Raw genomic sequence first — 20,533 nt, forward strand, 5'->3', positions numbered from 1 at the left:
CCTGAAAAACAACCCCACACCATAATCCCTCCTCCACCAAACTTTACACCTGGCACAATGCAGTCAGGCAAGTACCTTTCTCCTGGCAACGGCCAAACCCAGACTCGTACATCGGACGAACATGTCTCTCACTGCTCTAGAGTCCAGTGGTGGCATGCTTTACACTATTGCATCCAACACTTTGCATTGTACTGGGTGATGTAAGGCTTAGATGGAACTGTTCGGCCATGGAAACCTATTCCATGAAGCTCTCCACACACTGTTCTTCTATTTTGAAGGCCACATGAAGTTTGAGGTCTGTAGCTATTGACTCAGAAAGTTGGCGACTTTAAGCACTGTGCGCCTCAGCATGTGCTGACCCCTCTCTGTGATTTTATGTAGCATACCACTTTGTGGCTGAGTTGCTGCTGTTCCCAATTGCTTCAACTTTGTTATAATACCACTACAATTTGACTGTAGGATATTTAGCAGTGAAGACATTTCACAAATAGACTTATTGCAAAGGTGGCAACCTTTCACGGTACCATGCTTGAATTCACTGAGTTCCTGAGAGCGACCCATTCTTTCATAAATGTTTGCAGAAGCATCTGCATGCCTAGGTGCTTGATTTTATACACCTGTGGCCATGGAAGTGATTGGAACACCTGAATTCAATATTTGGAGGAGTGTCCCAATACTTTTGGCAATATAGTGTATATTGGGATAAATATATGAAATAAATGAAATCTTAATAGAAAATAAAATTAAAACAGTTTTTCTTCTCTGCAAATGATGCGTGTCTGAGTTGTATATACAGGATATGATGTCACTGATCTAATCATAATATCATGCAGTCCTCGTTTCGGCCACATAATTGATGTTCCGAATATGGCTGTTGTTTTTCGCACACCATGACTGATGTAATTTCACAAGAGAGTCCTTGTGTTGCGAGTGGTGAAATCTGGATGAACCCATGCTCAGTCTTACAAGCAGTTTAGATGTCATTTTCTGCATTCGCCAGATGTATTTAATCACAAAACTCCCCTAGAAGTTTCTCTCAAATGCCCGGAGAGTGTTTTCCCAGCCTTTTGGTGCGCTAGCCTTGGCAGCACTTCAGCTCGTACCTTCCAGCGACAAGAGCAACGGTGTAGACAAGGTGCGGAGAAATGTAGAGACACCTGCTTGTTCTTGTCGCCATGCTTTGCATAATTTGAGCTGCTTGCTTCACCCGACTCCTGTAAAACCAGGTTTTCGGTCTTCCCTCCGCAAAACTTTCCATTTTCCTCAATGGGAGATTAACAGTCTCTCCCAGTCTGTCCCAATGCCTTTTCTAACTGTCTTTTGGGATTTCTTTATTTATGTACATCACATTTCTGTTTAAAATGTCATTTTAATGAACTCCGTCATTATGGCCTTTAAATATTTAATCTCCGTGTCAACTTCTGACGATTGCTGCTGGAGTGTCTTTCTAACTGCCTCAGTGACTCTTCTTGGATTTGCTGAGAAGAAATGAACTCAAATCGGGCTGTTTTTGACACACTCGCAACCAAAAAACCCAACGCGGACTGTGACCTTTCACCGTAGCCTTTCATTGAGGGTCTTCATTTGAGCCAAGACCCCTCAAGTAGTCGCCAGGTTGAAGTCAGAGCATCCACCAATCCGAATGCCGCCCACACCCACTTCTTCATCCTCCTTTTCACCTCACATCCAATTCCACCTCTGTCCAAACCTCAATCAGGTCCAGATTTCTGTCCCTAAGCCCCGCTCTGTTCAGCTGGCGGACTCTTCCTCGCGCGATAAGGTGAATGTCTGCCTCAGCCTGACAAACCTTGCTCTTGCCGTGCCAGTGCCTTGTGCATGATAATTGTAAATGTCAGCATGATTTTAGAAAATTTCGTTTATCTTGCTGAGCTGTGCCTAATGCTGCCGCCCTTTAATGTTGGTCTAGGATCAGATTAGCTGTATCTATGACAGTGGGCTTTGGATGGAGGAAACTGGCACCAGATCAGTATGCGAGCACTCTTGCAGCAAATTGTAATTTTCCTGTCTCATCTTTTTCATATTTTGACTTTTTGCTGCTTTTAATAAGAGAGAGTGGAAAGAATAGATGTATCCAAAGCCAAGTATCCAAAAATGAAGTACTTGTAATTAGATTATATTACATTTTTAAATTATAATAAAACGTTTTTTTTTTGTTTTTTGTTTTTGTTTTTGTGATTAAATTATTACTTAATTTACGCACCACCATCACCTCACTGTCGTCATGTGCACAGCAAAAAAAAAAATGCTTTTCTTACTTAATATTTTTGACTTAATATCTTGTTTTGGGGGAAACCAACTCAAAATTAAGAGAATTTTTGCTTAAAATAAGCAAAATAATCTTGATTCAAACAGATACAAGGTTATTTTGCTTAACCCATTGGCCGATTATTTAGCTTATTTTAAGCAAAAAAAAAAAAGGTTTTTTTTCCCAGAACAAGACAATATTTTTACTTGTCTAGTAAATGTTTCTTAATGTAAGAATTTTTAGATATTTTGACTAGAAACAAGACAAAAATAAAAGCATTTTTTTTTTGCAGTGTGTGAATTAAGTACGAGACTTACCTAAAGCTAAAATACGTTTTTTTCCTGACAATTGCCTTCGATCTGTTTTTTTTACTGTTTTATTTGAATGGTAAATGGAAAGCACGTGAGGTTTTCCACAGCCTAGAACGCAACTAAATGCTTATTCAAGCCTAAATGCTTATTATTATATTTATGTACATATTTACAGCTGGTCTATTTGCACTGTAAAAGAAGGTAAATGTCGTTGTAATCTTTACTTGGCATTGTCCGTTTTGATAACTGAGGATGCACATTTGGACGGGACTAAAATCAGAGAAGCTCTGGTAATAACTACTTTACCCCACCTCTCTATGTAAAACTAATCCTGTCCGAATAGGGCTTAAGTCTCATTAAGTCTCTTTTTTCTATCTTTTAAATTATATATGTTTAAAAGGTCTTCCAGGTTGGTGGAATTGCACACAGACCAGCCACTAGTCATGTGACTATCATGTGATTACTGTATTTACAGAAATCATTACACTTTTAACAAGTATTTTCTCAACATTGCAATATTGTATATCTAATCAACTCTGGATGAACACATTAACTATTATTTTAATTATCAAACAGTCATTTAACCAGTCATTTAGAAGGCAACACATTTAAATTTTGTCTTTCAAACATCATTTCATATTTGCACAAAATGCATGTATTCCCCAACTTTTTTTTTTTTTTTTTTTTTTTGGTCAGCTGAACCTCTTTGACACTTTTGACACTTGACACACTGATTACTTGAAGTAGCCCATGAGATTTTAAGTTAATAAATAGGGTCAATTATAACATTAGGTCAATAATAATAGTAATATAGGGTCACATGACATGCAGATAAACAAATCAAATATTTCATCTTTTTTATTAAACGTTTTATTTCGAATTTTATATCAATATAACATAATATTACCCTAGTCAAATCAATGTGATAAACAAGTTAGATCAAAAGTAATCTAAAAGTAATCAGATTATATTACTTTAAATGTGTAATGTAATGGATTACTATGCAATTTGGAATCAGTAAGCGACTACAGTTTCTAAGTAATCTACACAGAATGGTTGACCTAAACCAGTGTAATTATACATTCTTTTTGACAGATTAGTCAATTTTGAAATACGTCATGCTTGTTGTTTTCCGTTTTAGACAGGCTGAAGGTATTTTCCATTTTGTAATATGCGCTAATTCCAGTTTGGGAGTGGTTTTTACATATGGAGAGGGTGCGAGAAGATACGGGGGCTTAGTAGATGTGAGACGAATGCCCAGCAGAGGTGTTACGCAGGAAGAGTGACGCTCATCAGGACGTCTGTAACGGGAAAGACACTCTCATTCTGGTGCCAAACTGGCTTTTCTTTGTCAGCGGCTAGAGCGTGTGGGCCGCGGCACTTTTTTTTCCATTCTGACAGAGAAAGGGAGGTGTTGGTGTGTTATTGAGAAAGACAATCCTTCTCTAAAGATGAGTGGGTTAACAGGAACCATTAATTGGTTTAGCAGGATTTCATAGGGACTCTAGTTCCGGCTTAGCTTGCAGGCGGAAAAATGGTTATATTCAGATGTATTCAGCTTCTGCTTGTGTTTTTTACCCCTTTTTTCTTTGCAAGTGATCTCAGTGAGAAGAGAGGCTGTTTAACATTTGCTTTTAAGCCTGAGGTTTTGATTCGGGGATCTGGAGATTAAAATAAAGTGGAGTTTGCACGCACGTCATCACTTTTAATGTTGAATTCAAAACTCGAGCTGTCATATATTATTCAATGAGTTTTCTTTTTTTCCTGCCAAGCACTTGCTGCTTTCAGCAGAGCTTAAAGAAACAATGTTCAACCCAAGCAGGGTGCACTTATATGGGGGAGTATGGAGTGTTTTGACACCCCTTAAAAAAAGAGACTTGGATGCCCAAATAAAGTCAAAACTACAGGTTTAGGCGGTCCTGAAGTCGAAACAGATATTATCTTCCGTATTGGGATGAGCTTCAAGTGTAACATTATTGTAAAAAATTGAGGGCAGAACATCGTTTTAACTGTCGATTGTATTTTGAAATGTGGGTGTGGCACTCAAAAAAAATTTGTTTATTATAACAGGAGTTTTGGCGGGAGTCCAGCTACAGCGACTGTAAAGGGAGCGTTCTTAAATCGCTTTCTCATTTAATCAGTTTTAAAAAGACTTCATTTCATCCTACTAAGAGAAACAATGTGAAGTTGATCGTTTAGTCAGTGGTTTGATTTACTGACACAGACATCTGACTGTACATGAATAATTACATATCAGAAATCACTGGTCACAGATCAGGCACTACATTTAACACATTTTGTTTTTGCATTACTGAGGAGGTCCACATCATAAAAGTCTGTTTGCAAAGCCTGCGCAGGATTTGCGACTGATTTACCAAGGAATCCACAGTAAAATGTGCCGAATACAGAGAGATTCACGTTGTTGAAAATTAATAACCCCATTCGTAGTATTAGGATCCTTTGGAGGGAATGCTATTTGTAGCCCAGTGATCCTTTATGTTCGTCATCTCACTAACACGCCAATGGGCGGGCAGTAATGAAGTAAGTGTTGATTTTCTTCAGCAGAGGCTTTTTGTTTTTGGACTAACAAGGAAGTTTTCAGTTCTTAAACTTAAAGGATATTCTTATAGTAGAGGTGACCCCGAATAGTTGAAGATTCGATGCATCGATATGCGGAGCCGGATTCGACCACTGATCTCACGGTCGAAACTTCGCGGGTGTTTTGAAACGAGGATCATACCATTTTGGCAATATGGGGGTGCTCAATATTTTAAAGACGTGGCCACGCTGCGACACTACTTTAAAATTCGAACACATTGTTTTCAATGAGTGTAAGCACCACGGCAGCGGCATTTGGCGCCTGTCTGCGACGACTCAGGAAGTTGTTTAAAATCCTGCCGTGGCACAGAGCGCCATTTTAAGGTTTTATATTAAATGTATTACATGTGCTACAATATGTCCCCATTGTGAAACTCTTCTGTCAGTAGTCGATTTAAAATTGAGCTTGTGCGTATATAATGTGTGCGTCCGGTGGGAGATACGAGACGAGCCGCTGAGGTTCACGTCCGGTGTTCGACCCCCTTTAGGCACAATCAGCTTAAGAACGTGTATGTAAACGCACTCAAAGTGTTCTTTTCCTTTCTAGGCAGTTTTTTAGCTTTATTTATCAAAATATTCTTTTATATATTTGTGTGATGTTGTGTATTTTGATCACGGCTTTAAAATGTTATGAGAATGTTTTATGAATTTTTATCCACCATATTACCTTTTATTTAAACCTAAATAAGAAAGCCATTGTCAGTTTGTCTGTCAGTTAGCAGGCAATTTTGGTCGCTTTACTTTAAGTTGTTGCTGTGTGCAGTGTGTAAAGGAAAATAAAACCCTTCTTTACCCTTCTACTGAATAGTGTCGTGCCCCTCCTAACCTGTTCGCACACACATGAATGATTCAACTATCAGCAGACTGTAGAAAGATTTGACAATTCTGATTCGAATGCGTAAATCCTTAGTCAGGGACACCCCTATCTTATAGTATGAGGACCTCTTATATGTCAAAGGCTCAAGGAAATTTAGATTTCTCAATTTAATACCCATTTAAAGTTTTTGAATATTTTGCATGTGGGTCCCTCATAGTTTTCTGGATTTGTGTAATCTAATATCCTTAAAATTCTACCTCTAGTTTTTTCTTTTTCTTTTTCGTCAAGAACCTGAAGCAGCCTCAGTGATCTATAACCCAGGCGGCAAGAGGATGTGTTTTTAATGTGTAGCCCCCACGGGAGCCCGGCAAGTCTGTTGTCGCTCTCTCTTAACCAAATTTATTGCCACTCTATCTTTGATACCCTAACAAAGGCAGCCGGTCGGCCGCTCCCGGCTTATTTGTCAAATCGCTGCACCTGTGAGTTCCTGCACAGGAAAAATTCGCTACTGGAGCGCTCAGGCAGGAATAAATCTTTTCCTTTCACTCCCCTGTTGTTTTTTTGGGGGGTGTTTCTCAGTTTGGGGCCAAAACAGCGAGGCTATGAATGAGTGGTCTCTCTCGTGAAGTGCAGTGGTGAAAGCCGTGATAAATTGCGTTCGTTCTTGACACCTTCATTGGGTTATTTATGGTTCATTAATTGAACAGAAGAGGAGAGTTGTTGGCACAGTAGGGGGTTTGGGGGACCTTACAAAGCTCGGTTTCTATGTCTTTGCCTGGGTAAGACCCTCAGGGCTGAAAGGAATGAGTGAGAACGAGAGCACGCCTCTCTTTTCTTTAGGTCTTCTCCCTGTTTACCTAAGAAGGACAGAACATTTATCAGAAGAGGAGAGAGGAATGGACAGTCGTACATTGTCTGCCCCCACCCAGCTCATCCAAAATCCTGTTTTTGCCCTTCCACAACAGGCATATTTTAATGTGGGAGTGGTAGTGACACTTCCGAACCACTTTAGTGCCATGGTGGAATTTGTCCCCACCACTTAATAAAAAAGCTTGAATGTATTTTGTCTTTGCATTTTTGCAAAAGAAGGAAAGTCATGCGGGTTTGAAACTAAATGATGATGAGTATGTAAATAAACCGGATATTTTATTTTTGGGTAAACTATCCCCAAAATATAAAATAAATTTTTATTATATGATACTTTAAATATAAAAGTAAGCGCTGCCTGTAGGTGACTTATGAATGAGTAAGTCATGATCTGCGTCCCAATTCAGAGGCTGCATCCTTCAAATGGCCCATTCGAATGCAGATTGCATCACTTTGGTGCGACGAAGGCTGTCCCAATTCGAAGGCTCCTTCAAATGCGACCTCCAAATGTGTCCTTAATTTCTTGTGAATAACAAATGCAACAGATGGATGCTTTGCAGCCTTGCCTACCTCAGAATTCATTCCATTATTCATTAAAAAAATTTACAAAAATGTAAAATAAATTAAAAAAACTTTAAAGCAGTTCAAATGTTGACTTATGTCTTACTAAAAATCGATAATATGCAGTTTATACTCTTTATCAAATACAGAAATTGACCATGGTGAACATATTCAGACAGTTTGCGAACACTGTTTTGTTTTCAGACAGTTTATTATAACATCCAAAAAAAGTCTGGTACATATATTTCTTCCATGAAATGTACCTTCACGGCCTTCGAAGGATACAGCCTCTGAAATCCGAGTCCTTCGAAGGATACAGCCTCTGAATTGGGACACAGCTATTGTCATTCAATTCATTCAAACGACTGATTCAGTTAGGAATTAAGAAAATGTCTCTCCTTATGAATGGGTCATTGAATCATTGGTTCACCCTACTGATTTGCACAAGACACAGATTCTTTCAGCAACTAAACACAGCTGTGTTGATCGGAGTCGCACAAAAGTTCTGCTCTGGCTTTACAGGTAATATTTTCGTTGGCAAAATGTTTGTTATTTTCCCATAACTAATTCATTAACACGTTAAATTAACAGCCACATTTCAGAAAACGTCCGTTAAGTATGTTCAGTTTTATTCAAAATAGATGGATGCGAATCTGGGAATGTTTTATTATGGTTGTTGTGTGTACCACCACAATTCGGAAATGAAATGTCCTAAAATAGCATTCAGTTTTATATTTAACAGATGAACGTGGATCTACCAATGTTGTATTAGCAAACGCCTTTCAGCTTAGCATTTCCAATGAGCCTAGTTTAACATTTTTTTATAAATAAATCAAATTTACTCAAATAAAAATGTAAGCGTGGATCAGAATCTCTGTGTTGAAATTGAAATGTAAGATAATCGGTGACACCTGGCCTTACAAACTATTAAAATATTGTTAAACTAATGGTCTACACTCTAAAAAAGGCTGGGTTAAAAACAACCCAAGTTGGGTTGAAAATGGACAAATCCAGAAATTGGGTTGTTTGAATGGGTCTATTCACTGGGTTTAAACAACCCAATTTCTGGGTTTGTCCATTTTCAACCCAACTTGGGTTGTTTTTAACCCGGCATTTTTTTAGAGTGTATATGATAAATAATATGAAAAAGCTCAGCCTTTGCCATTTTGTGAAAACAACCACTACTTCTACTTTTAATGAAAGTGACACCCATGCCTTCCACCCTCTAAAAAACCCAAACAACTTATTTTAAATCTCTAAGTGCATGTTCATTTGGTTCAAGGAAGGAAGTGCGTTAATCGCATTGAGCCAGGAATTGCACTGTAGGCGCCGAGTTCCTCGCACAGCTCAGAGAACAGAACTCGCTCCTCAAAGAAGTGAATCAAGGTGCTTGTTTTGTCTTTCCTTCAGCAGAAGACTCAAAATTCTGCCGCTGTGCACGAGTAAGCAACAGCCCGGAGTATAAACACTGGAGTCTGGTGGTGTGATCCGACGCACGAGGAGTGTATTAAAGCGCCTGCTTGTCAGCATATGGTTTCTCTCGTTTTATCAGTGAAAAATCAAGTTGGTTCCTTTTGATATCAATCTCCTTTCAAGGCCCTTCAAGTCTTTCAAGGAGAAAGGGGCACTTCAGACATGAGCCTGCAAACACGCTCTTAATTAACAAGTGGATTAACGGTGCTCGTTTTCATGGAGAAGAGCAGCTCAAAGCACTTCAAAGGGTGATTGGAATGCAGCTTGAGGTACAGTAATGAGGGACGGCTCAAGAACAGAGCAAACTACGGGACTTCTGTGGGTCCTTCTTTCACTCTGACTGTCTTATTTGTGCTGTTTGCTAAAGCAGTCTATAATACTGTTGTTCTTACTGAGAATTAAGGATTTGAGCAAACCCTTAACCCTAAGAATTCAGTGTCTGTGCATAATTTATTATTTTACAAACGTGAATGAGGCCTAAAATTGTGCAGTTGATAGTGCGCTGTTAGGGTTCAAAATTATGAAAACTACCTTAGACAACGGATAACTTATACCTTACAACGAAGGAGGACACCTGGCCATATTTTAAGTTCAGATAGAGACTTGAGTCTGGACACCCTAGCATCAACCAAGTAATGCCCTAGAAACCACTGTATACACTCACCTAAATGATTATTAGGAACACCATACTAATACTGTGTTTGACCCCTGTTCGCCTTCAGAACTGCCTTAATTCTTCGTGGCATTGATTCAACAAGGTGCTGAAAGCATTCTTTAGAAATGTTGGCCCATATTGATAGGATAGCATCTTGCAGTTGATGGAGATTTGTGGGATGCACATCCAGGGCATGAAGCTCCCGTTCCACCACATCCCAAAGATGCTGTATTTGGTTGAGATCTGGTGACTGTGGGGGCCATTTTAGTAACTCATTGTCATGTTGAAGAAACCTATTTGAAATGATTCGAGCTTTGTGACATGGTGCATTATCCTGCTGAAAGTAGCCATCAGAGGATGGGACATGGTCAGAAACAATGCTCAGGTAGGCCGTGGCATTTAAACGATGCCCAATTGGCACTAAAGGGGCTATATTGTGCCAAGAAAACATCCCCCACACCATTACACCACCACCAGCAGCCTGCACAGTGTTAACAAGGCATGATGGATCCATGTTCTCATTCTGTTTATGCCAAATTCTGACTCTACCATCTGAATGAATGATAGAAAACGAGACTCATCGAACCAGGCAACATTTTTCCAGTCTTCAACTGTCCAATTTTGGTGAGCTCGTGCAAAGCCTCTCGTGCTTGTAGCCTCTTTTTCCTATTTGTAGTGGAGATGAGTGGTACCCGGTGGGGTCTTCTGCTGTTGTAGCCCATCCGCCTCAAGGTTGTGCGTGTTGTGGCTGCACAAATGCTTTGCTGCATACCTCGGTTGTAACGAGTGGTTATTTCAGTCAAAGTTGCTCTTCTATCAGCTTGAATCAGTCGGCCCATTCTCCTCTGACCTCTAGCATCAACAAGGCATTTTCGCCCACAGGACTGCGGCATACTGGATGTTTTTTCTTTTTTCACACTATTTTTTGTAAACCCTAGAAATGGTTTTACGTGTAAAATCCCAGTAACTGAGCAGATTGTGAAATACTCAGACCGGCCCGTCTGGCACCAACAACCATGCCATGCTCAAAATTGCTTAAATCACCTTTCTTTCCGATTCTGACATTCAGTTTGGAGTTCAGGAGATTGTCTTGACCAGGACCACACCCCTAAATGCATTGAAGCAACTGCCATGTGATTGGTTGATTAGATAATTGCATTAATGAGAAATTGAACAGGTGTTCCTAATAATCCTTTAGGTGAGTGTATGCCATTATTTTAACAAGTACACCAAGGGAACCCCCCTAAAGTCTTGTTTTTCTGTGGTTATAAGCTCTCTGGAAGCTTTTGGACTGCATTTCTTTCAGAACCATGCTTGTAGTTTGGATACCATCAAACAGTGGTCGTGATCACAATGGCTTTATGCTGTATATCTTCTTTCCCGTGACTCATACTTAAGTTCTTGTCTCATCTGTCATTCAACCCACAAGCCCAGATTCACCAGGTTCCCAGTACACTTGTCCTATCCAGACTGTAAAATGTGAATGTAGTTGGTTTTTCTACCGACTTTTGGTACCAAATTTCAAAACCAAATTCACTAGTAATAATGTAAATGTAATGCAATACACAGATGAGCCAAAAAATGATGACCACCTGCCTGATATGCTGTTGGTCCTCTGTGTTCTGCCAAAACCTGTAGTCTCTGGCACCAAGACGTTAGCAGCAGATCCTTCAAGTCCTGTAGTTTGCGAGGTGATGCCGCCGTGAATCGAACTTGTTGGTTCTGCACTTCCTACAGATGCTCAATTGGATTGAGATCTGGGGTCTGCAAGAATGTTTACAAATTGAAATCCACATGAATGGCTGAACCCAGGGTTTCATGGCAGAACATTGCCCAGAGCATCACACTCCCTCCTACGGCTTGTCGTCAGCCCATTTCCTTAGATAAATGGCACACATGTGCATGGCTGTCTACATGATCGGACCAGGCAAACTTTTTCCGCTGCTCCCAGGTCCAGTTACGATGCTCATACCCATTATAAGTGCTTTTTTGACAGGGGACAGGGGTCATCACAGGCACTCAGCCCCATACGAGTGTGATGTGTGTTGTGACACATTGCTCCCAAAACCATCATTAAAGGGTTAGTTAACACAAAAATGAAAATTAACCCATGATTTACTTACCCTCAAGTCATCCTAGATGTATATGACATTCTTCTTTCAGATGGATAAAATCAGAGTTATATTAAAAATGTCCTGGCTAATCCAAGCTTTATAATGGCAGTGAATTGTAGTTTCGTTTATGAAGTCCAAAAAAATGCTTCTATCATCATATAACTGCTCCACATGGCTCTGGGGGGTCAATATAAGCCTTCTAAAGCAAAGTGTCGCGTTTTGTGTAAGAAAAAATATCCATATATAAAGCTTTATAGACTGAGATAACTAGCTTCCAGCGGGAAAGCCATACGCAGTTTGACTTACGGCGAAAGATTAACCCCTGACGCGATGTACAGGAGCAACGCAAGCTTTGACGCCTCTCGCGGATTGAGCTGAGTAACAAACTCAAGCCCCTTTTCTCTAATATCGAAATCCTCCGCCATTTCTCTAAAAATTCTCATTTTAAACTCTAATTCATGACCGGTGTTTTGTTTTGATCTATCCTTTGCGCTTCTGCGTTCGCCATTAGTCGAGTCAAGGGTCAACATTTTTAATCTTTCTGGAAGTTAGTTAGTTTAGTCTATAAAGTGTTAAATATGGATATATTTCTTACACAAATGTGCCACTTCGCTTCAGAAGGCCTATTTATGAACTATTATTATTAATAATTATTAATGATATTATTAATTATTAATAATAGTAGCCTATTATTGCTTGTTCTCTCTATTATCCTGATTTGTTTTCAGGTGATGGCAAATCCTCACCCTCATGTTTACAGGTACAAAGCCCCAATCCTCAGTGTAAATGGCTTATATTTCCCGTGCATTTAGCCGTTGTAGCAGAAAGTCAAGCAAAGCTCTGCCCGCTCCACACGAGCACTCTGTGTGTATTTTTAAAGGGTTTTTGATCTGGCAAACACATGCCTGATAGTAATCTACACTTCAATTACACTGCACAGCTCATCGGACATTATCTGTCTCACTGCCGCTGGAGGCCGAGGGCTTTGACGCCGCGTCAGCGCCGATGTGATTCAGCTTTTCGACAGCTCTCACGGAGAGCCGCACCGAGAGGGTTACACCCACCTGTGTCGATAATGAGTGCGAGTGTGTGCTTTCAGGTTGGGCACCAACCTCTCCGTGTGCATGGAGGGGCTTTTATACTGACACTTTTTACTTGCTCGGAAAATGTCACGTTGTTTCGTAAGCATTAATCATGACTTTAAAATATTGCAATTATAATAAATAAATAAATAAATAAATGAATATACCTTTATAGAGATTTTAAAGTCATGTTAATTTTTTCTTTGATACAGTACAATGTTGATTGAAACGTTAATAATATGAATTACATTCAACAAATGTGAGGCATTTTAATGCGAAATGTGATGAATTGTTATACAACTAAACAAAAAACACGAGATGCAAAAAATATGATCCTAAAAACAAAGTTTGTGCAAAATATACTTTTCTTTCTTAATTTTGTTTTCTTTTGAAATATGGCACAGACATGGTTTTATGAGAGCCCCTGGTTCTTCTCCTCCTACAGTAGGGGTCTCTTTCATAATCTCTGACATTTGTAAGGCACTTATCTAGTCTTGATAGGGCCCTTTGATGAAGTACCTTCATTTGTTTCATTAGTACTGTTTTTTTCTCTCTGTAAGCGCAGAGTATTTAGTGTGTAACAGAGTATCTCAACGCATACAGGAGGCATTTTTATGAGCGTATGAGCGTTTTTATGAATGCTGGGGGTTATTTGTTTGATGTAGTGGAAAGTGGTATAAATTCTGTAATATGTGCTGTTTATGGTACTGATTTGCCCCTCTTTTTTCTCTCCCTCTCTCTCTCTCTCTGAATTGGTGTTGGGTGTTGGTCTGCTCCTTTGGAATTACATCATAAAGGTAAGTGAATCTAATAATTTATTAAATTGCAAAACTCTTCACATACAGTGGCCCTGTAAAGTAATTGGACGCACCTGAAAATGTCATGGCATTAGATGAAGTATCAAAAAATAATGCAAATTTACATTATACTTTTTTGCCTTTAACTTTGTGACATCTTTATAAAAGTTTTATTTTTGTCAGTTTAGAGAGGTTTTGTTGTTTTGTTTTGTGGAGGTTAGCTTGTAGTCATGTCAAGGTATTATGTTTTTTTTAATTAATATTATTTTATTTGTTTATTTTTTGTAATCATGTACTTATGATATGTTGTTTTGTGGGGGTTAGATTGTATTTATGGCAAGATTTTTGTGGTTTGTATTGTTTGATTTGGGTTGGCTAGCTTGTTTTTTGACAATTCCTTTTTCTTTTTTTTTCTCGATTTGTTTCATTTTGTTATGTTGAGTTTACCCTGTATTTATGACAAGGTATTATGTTTTGGTGTTTTGTATTGTGTTTTTTTACTGTTTATTTATGACATGTTTTGTGGAGGTTAGCTTGTTTTTTTATCTTTTGTGTTTTGTTTTGTGGTTAGCTTGTATTTATGACATGGTGTTTTTGTTTCGTTTAATTTTGTTTTGTTGAGGTTAGCTTGTATTTATGACATGGTGTTTTGTTTTGTGGCTTGTATCGTTTGTTTTGTGGAGGTTAGCTTGTCTTTTGGTTTTTGTTTTGTTGAGGTTAGTTTGCATTTATGACAAGGTGATTTGTTTTGTTGTTTGTATTGTGTTGTTTTGTGGAGTTCAGCTTGTTTTTTGACAAGGTTTTTTGTTTGGTTTTGTTTCATTTCATTTATTTATTTAATTTCATTTTGTTTTGTTGAGGTTAGCTTGTATTTATGACAAGGTTTTTTGTTTTGTGGTTTGTATTGTTGGTTTTGTGGAGGTTAGCTTGTTTTTGACAAGGTTTTGTTTTGTTTAATTTTGTTATTTTTATGACATGGTGTTTTATTTTGTGGAGGTTAGCTTGTCTTTTGGTTTTTGTTTTGTTTAATTTTGTTTTGTTGAGGTTAGCTTGTATTTATGACATGGTGTTTTGTTTTGTGGCTTGTATCGTTTGTTTTGTGGAGGTTAGCTTGTCTTTTGGTTTTTGTTTTGTTGAGGTTAGTTTGCATTTATGACAAGGTGATTTGTTTTGTTGTTTGTATTGTGTTGTTTTGTGGAGTTCAGCTTGTTTTTTGACAAGGTTTTTTGTTTGGTTTTGTTTCATTTCATTTATTTATTTAATTTCATTTTGTTTTGTTGAGGTTAGCTTGTATTTATGACAAGGTTTTTTGTTTTGTGGTTTGTATTGTTGGTTTTGTGGAGGTTAGCTTGTTTTTGACAAGGTTTTGTTTTGTTTAATTTTGTTATTTTTATGACATGGTGTTTTATTTTGTGGAGGTTAGCTTGTCTTTTGGTTTTTGTTTTGTTTAATTTTGTTTTGTTGAGGTTAGTTTGCATTTATGACATGGTGTTTTGTTTTGTTGTTTGTATTGTGTTGTTTTGTGGAGTTCAGCTTGTTTTTTGACAAGGTTTTTTGTTTGGTTTTGTTTAATTTAATTTATTTATTTAATTTCATTTTGTTTTGTTGAGGTTAGCTTGTATTTATGACAAGGTTTTTTGTTTTTGTGGTTTGTATTGTTGGTTTTGTGGAGGTTAGCTTGTTTTTGACAAGGTTTCGTTTTGTTTAATTTTGTTATGTTTATGACATGGTGTTTTATTTTGTGGAGGTTAGCTTGTTTTTGACAAGGTTTTGTTTTGTTTTGTTTTGTTTAATTTTGTTATGTTTATGACATGGTGTTTTATTTTGTGGAGGTTAGCTTGTTTTTTGACAAGGTTTTGTTTTGTTATGTTGAGGTTAGCTTTTATTTATGACAAGGTTTTGTTTTGTGGGGGTTGGCTTGTTGTATATTTGACAAGGTTATCTAAATTATTGTTCATGTTTTTTGTTTTTTTAAACTCTGCATTTTCATTTTACTTTAGTACTATTTCAGATATGTAGCAAAGTACAACAGTAGAAGGAAGGAAACTGTTAAGTAATTTAGACGTGCTGTTAAACGTGTAGAGCTAAACTGTGAAGAATTATAAATGGCAACAACCAAGATGTTTTATTTAGCTTGTGTAAAGACACAGCCGTAATATGTCAATTACAAATCTTGTGGTTTTTCCATCAAAACACATGCACATCTGTTATACCTCAGTCTTTTTTGTCACATCTCGAATGTTTGCATAAAACAATGTTTTTATTCCCTGTACTTGGAGTCAAACCTCTCGGATGGTTGTTAACTTGTCAGGACTGTTAGATCACACCTGTTAGCGACCTTTGGAACACAGAGTAGTGTGCGTATGATGTGACGGTTACGATGGCAACCGCTCGCGTGGTCACACACTGCTGCTTCCAGTTCCTACACACACACACACACACACACACACACACACGCACACACACACACACACACACACACGGTTACAGTTCCTGGGTTCCTCCACTAAGTGGCAGGTACTCTATGCTTATACATACACCTGATATTGTAAGCAAATCAAGATGGATGACGGACAACATACTTTTATCAAGTTTCATATGCAATAATATAGAGCAAGGACAGACGACATGCTTAGCTGAATGAACTATGTGTTTGCGACACACGCAGAAAGTGCTCACACCTTCATATAGATAAAATAATAACTTTATTATTATAATTATACTCAGCTTGTCTGTTTGCTATTATCATCATTGTTCCCATTAAATGGATAAAGTGCAAAAATGTCCCAAAATCTGAGACTTATATATTCCAGTGCTTCAATTTTAAAAGCAAACTATGGACAAAATACTAAAAGCATTAAAGTACTAATAAGTCCTAAGTACTAATAATAATCCTTTTTCGTTTCAGCTTTTCACTCATTGTTTTTGCTCATAATATAATTTGTAATAAAAAAATGGATTACATTAGAAAAATGTAAATTAGAACCAATTTCATTGTCTTGTTCACTTTTGACCCTACTATACTACTACTACCACAACTCTAAGATATCTAAGAATAATTTTATTTATTTATTTATACAGATCATTTCATCTGTTTTTAAAGTTTTCTTTTTTATAGAATTATTAACTTTCACAGAATAACTAAATCTAAAACCAGATTTGTTTTCAGTCGCCTTGCAGAATCAAAAAAGTTTTTTTTTTTCCTGGTTCCTGATAGAAAAAGCTGGCTGCCTATGTGAGTGACATATTTCCAAGCAGTCGGCACACATTGCGGGTCTCAGAAGAACATGGCTGTCACTGTGACAGTTTATTGACAGGTTCTTCAACTGCATGGGTGTCTGCCTCTCTTTGAATCATCACTGGTGCTCCAGCAAATGCGATCCCCTCTGATGGGCCCCTTTAAACTCGCCTGATGTCCCTGAGCAATAAGAGAAGTGACAGATAACAAATAAGCCCATAATTATCACATCTCGGGCCCTCGTCACATACTGTATTTGCATAGCACTGGTGTTTTGAAAGCAGAGTGTGTTAAACCTGCCGAAAACAGCTTGTTTTATGGGAGGAACTCATCCAAAAAAGAAAGTAGTCATCATTTACTCATCCTCATGTTGTTTCAAATCCACATGACTTGAAACACCATTGAAGAATGAATGTTCTGGCGTTTGCCTTTTTAGTATAATGAATAATAATAACATGACTGGGAAGCAGTCTGAAATTTAAGTCATTCTAAAGAGTTGTTGATGTGATCAGCTGGATCAGATTTCATTTTTAAATGATTCAGTCCAGTTTTGTGAACTGGATTAACCAATTTATTGAAAGATCTTACTCAAAATAATGTGAAAATCAAAATCTATCAATTCGTTTTGTGTCCGAAATATTAGGTCTGGTTTTGTAAACTGATTAATTTAAGAGATTAGACTCAAAAGAATAGATCGTTTGCGTGAGTCAGTCAGATTTGTGTAGGTATCATTTAATCATATTGAAAATATTATTTAATCGGATTCAAAAGAAAAAAAATTAGTTTGTGAGATACAAAATCTGAATCAATCTCATTAGTGTACGAATCATTCATTATGTTCATGTGAACTGGATTAACCGATCATATGAATCTGACAAATAATAAAAATTGCATGAGATACAAAAACTGGACCAGTCCGTTTCATGTAGGAATTATTCGGCCCTGTTTTTTTTTTTGCTAACAGCCTCAGATTACTGTTCTGATTACTGTTCTTCAACATTCACTGCATGATAAAACATCACACTCTTGCTTGTTCAGGACAAACTGAGTATCATTAGACAGATTAAAGACTCCAGCTTCGATATTTGACCACAGTTTGTGATAAAAACTAGGTTGCAGTGACATACATTTCTTTATTTATGTCAGGAGTGCAAAATAATCAATCTGTCATTTTCAATATTTTGGATTGAATAATTCAGTTCTTCATATTTTCTTTATTTGTGTTCACGTAGATGCCATAGTCAGCGTCTGTTAGTGCTCTTAGCTCAAAAGTATGTATATTTGGATTTTTTTTAATTTATTCTCACGTTTGCAAAATATTTCGTCATGCAGAATATAATTTCTATTCATTTCCCACTGAATTATGCGGATCTGAAGAGCGTTCAGAGTGAGCTCTGTCTCTCCTGTTCTGGGATTAGCTGTGTATAAAAGGCTAACATAACATATTTCAGCAACTTTTAACTATCTGAGTGCGTGGTCTGAAGCGCATCATCTTTTGCTAGTTTAACGACGGAAAAAACGGGCGGCGTGCCAAGCGCATGGTCCAACAGGGTTGTATCTAGTCTCTTAAAGCTGCATTATGTAATTTTTCCGTCCGCTAGAGGGCGCCTATTCACAAAAAAAAGGCGTAGTTTGATGACGCCAAGATTGAGCTCAGAATCTCGGGACATGTGGTCTTCACCTCACAGCCGGTGGAAGAGAAGCGGGATAGGACTCGGGTTTAAATCATGTTGATGGATGCGGTTATTAACGTTAATGTAGTGTGAAGCAGAGCAGGACCGGGTGTTGAGGAGCTGAGCAAGGCCACTGAAGCGATTGTTGCCGAACACACATCTCGCGAGCAGCTGGACTTTTATTATGAAGGTACACAGTCGCCGGTGTCATTTCCGCTTTTCTGGTCATGAGTGTGAGGTAATGCAGCTCTGTTTATCATATCAGGAACATTTAAGTGTGTTTAAAATGATGTTATGACGTTACTCTGTGCGTTCGCTCAACGGCCGCTGTGACACTTGTTCACACTGCTAAGAGTAAAGCGTTTCTACCAAATAAAACTGGAAACCGACGGTAACGCAGATACGACGCAATTGACAGGCGACTCCGTCAGACTCCTTGGATAAAATAGCAATTTTCTCACAATTTACAAATAGTTGGAAATATTTGGGATATTGTAAGAACTCAACTGAACAAAATATATAACACTGGCCTTGTGGCTTTTGGATATTTTACTGCCAAAATACTACATAGTGCACCTTTATTGAGTCAGGGTGTGTTTTGGGCATAACGTGTAATAATCCAGTCAGAGTCTCACTTCCCATTCCCTTTAAAAGCCATTTGTGCTCGCACCATGGCGGATTCGCTATTTACATGGCAGAATTTGCTAGCGGAAAGACTGAACGTTTTTCCAGAGAGGAATCCTATTATTTTGTAATGTTTAAAAATGTTTGTGTGCTGCTGCTGTGTGTGTAATAAGCAGAGTGTACGAGTGTTGTACACCCGCCTATAGACGCATATTACCAATGCACCCTTCGGATAACGGGAAAAAAAACTGCACTATTGACTTCAGACCAAGTTTTTGTTGGTAAATTGCGCAGTCCTTTTCAGTGACAGTCGCCTCAAAATAGCGACGCACCAACAATGCGCCTGAACACACCTTGTTTTCAGGCCAGCTAATGGACGAACAGATGGTCGCGAGTGCATTTTCTATTTAAACCACGTGCCGCTGGACGTGAAATTGAGAACTACATCAGGATGAAACTAGGAAAAAACATTTGCGTCGTGCCTGGCGTCACATTGTGCCGGGTGTATGATAGTGCCCTTTATGACTAAAATCCACAATAGATCATGATCAGAAGTTAATACAAACATTCTGTGGTGGTTTAATAAAGTTTGGAGTAAAAATGTAATGTTAATCTTTTAAAATGTAGCTTGATGCTAATTGTAGCTCTTAATAAAATATTTTATTGGCATCTTAACAGCCTTCTCTAAAAACTCACATAACACGGTCTTTTAAAAAAAATCCTAAAAATCCTAGTTTCATAGATCATATAATATCCTGAAAAATGAACTATGTGCAGACTCATGTCTTCAGCTTCATTGTGTTTAAAGATCCGACTTGAAAGAACAAATTATTCACGCAAGATACAAAAATCGGATCAGTCCGAAATTTGGAATCGGTCAATACAGTTTTGTGTTATGAATAGCCCATTTATTAAAATTCAAATTTGGTTGTGAATTGGATATTGATACTTCTCTATTGAAGACACATTAATTCAGCTTTTTTTGTCAATTCAATTCACTGTGTATGGCTTTGGCTTTTGAGTAAAATATGATAAAACTTTGATTTGTAGGTAAAATATTCCATAAACTCATGGCTCTCTATGCTGTGTGTCTATCCTAGTTTAGATAGATGTAAACCGCAGATGTAAAGGTAAAATGCAGTGAGACAATAAAGGCTGAGGTTTGAAAAAAGGGACTAAATGGCTCGACCCGGGGTCCAGTGAAGTACAAAGCATACTAAAGGACAAGATTGCTCCTATTGTGTTTCTTTGCTGTATTTCCCCACAGAGCAGCCTCTATCTTCCGAGACCCTGCGGGCTTCATATCAAACCTTCAGAAAAGAGGCATAAAAAAAAGAACAAAAAGATAGACTGCCAGCAAAAAAAAAAAGAAATAACTTTTTGGAGTATGCTGAAAAAAGATGTGCAATGACTGGCCCATAGAATTTCATCTTTATTCTACCTGGGAACACAAAAGA

At 37.9% G+C, this 20,533-nt stretch overlaps 1 protein-coding gene across 1 annotated transcript in view; it reads left to right on the forward strand.

Annotated features, from left to right (window-relative positions):
• Positions 1 to 20,533, forward strand: part of roraa (RAR-related orphan receptor A, paralog a) — a 408,755-nt gene that overhangs the window by 160,257 nt on the left and 227,965 nt on the right. The window lies entirely within an intron of this gene.

This window comes from Pseudorasbora parva, chromosome 25, assembly GCF_024679245.1.
Source record: "Pseudorasbora parva isolate DD20220531a chromosome 25, ASM2467924v1, whole genome shotgun sequence".
NCBI lineage: Eukaryota > Metazoa > Chordata > Actinopteri > Cypriniformes > Gobionidae > Pseudorasbora > Pseudorasbora parva.